Genomic DNA, 1,088 nt, shown 5'->3' with positions numbered 1-1,088 from the left:
TGCAAAGTAAGAGGGTTAGGGAAAATGATTTGGTGAACAGAGAAGAGATAGTTAAAACTTTGCAGAAAATGAAAGCCGGCAAGGCAGTGGGTTTGGATGGTATTGCAGTGGAAGTTATTAAAAAAGGGGGTGACTATTGTTGACTGGCTGGTAAGGTTATTTAATGTATGCATGATTCATGGTGAGGTGCCTGAGGATTGGCGGAATGCTTGCATAGTGCCATTGTACAAAGGCAAAGGGGACAAAGGCGAGTGCTCAAATTACAGAGGTATAAGTTTGTTGAGTATTCCTGGGAAATTATATGGGAGGGTAGTGATTGAGAGGGTGAAGGCATGTACAGAGCATCAGATTGGGGAAGAGCAGTGTGGTTTCAGAAGTGGTAGAGGATGTGTGGTTCAGGTGTTTGCTTTGAAGAATGTATGTGAGAAATACTTAAGAAAAGCAAATGGATTTGTATGTAGCATTCATGGATCTGGAGAAGGAATACAGAATTGATAGAGATGCTCTTTGGAAGGTATTAAGAATATATGGTGTGGGAGGCAAGTTGTTAGAAGCAGTGAAAAGTTTTTATTGAGGATGTAAGGCATGTGGACGTGTAGGAAGAGAGGAAAGTGATTGGTTCTCAGTGAATATAGGTTTGCAGCAGGGGTGTGTGATGCCTACATGGTAGTTTAATTTGTATATGGATGGGGTTGTTAGGGAGGTAAATGCAAGAGTTTTGGAAAGGGGGGTAAGTATGCAGTCTGTTGTGGATGAGAGAGCTTTAATAAAAAGAGTGTGGTTGAGAGAGCAGAAGAGGGTGTTTTGAAATGGTTTGGTCACATGGAGAGAATGAGTGAGGAGAGACTGACAAAGAGGATGTGTGTGTCAGAGGTGGAGGGAACAAGAAGAAGTGGGAGACCAAATTGGAGGTGGAAGGAGTGATTGGGGCCTGAACATGCAGGAGGGTGAAAGGCGTGCAAGGAATAGAGTGAATTGGAACGATGTGGTATACCGGGGTCGACGTGCTGTCAATGGATTGAACCAGGGCATGTGAAGCGTCTGGGGTAAACCATAGAAAGTTCTGTGGGGCCTGGATGTGGAAAGGG

Source organism: Panulirus ornatus, chromosome 52 (assembly GCF_036320965.1).
Source record: "Panulirus ornatus isolate Po-2019 chromosome 52, ASM3632096v1, whole genome shotgun sequence".
Taxonomy (NCBI): domain Eukaryota; kingdom Metazoa; phylum Arthropoda; class Malacostraca; order Decapoda; family Palinuridae; genus Panulirus; species Panulirus ornatus.
The sequence above is the reverse complement of the archived record's forward strand: the minus strand, read 5'-3'. Positions refer to the sequence as shown.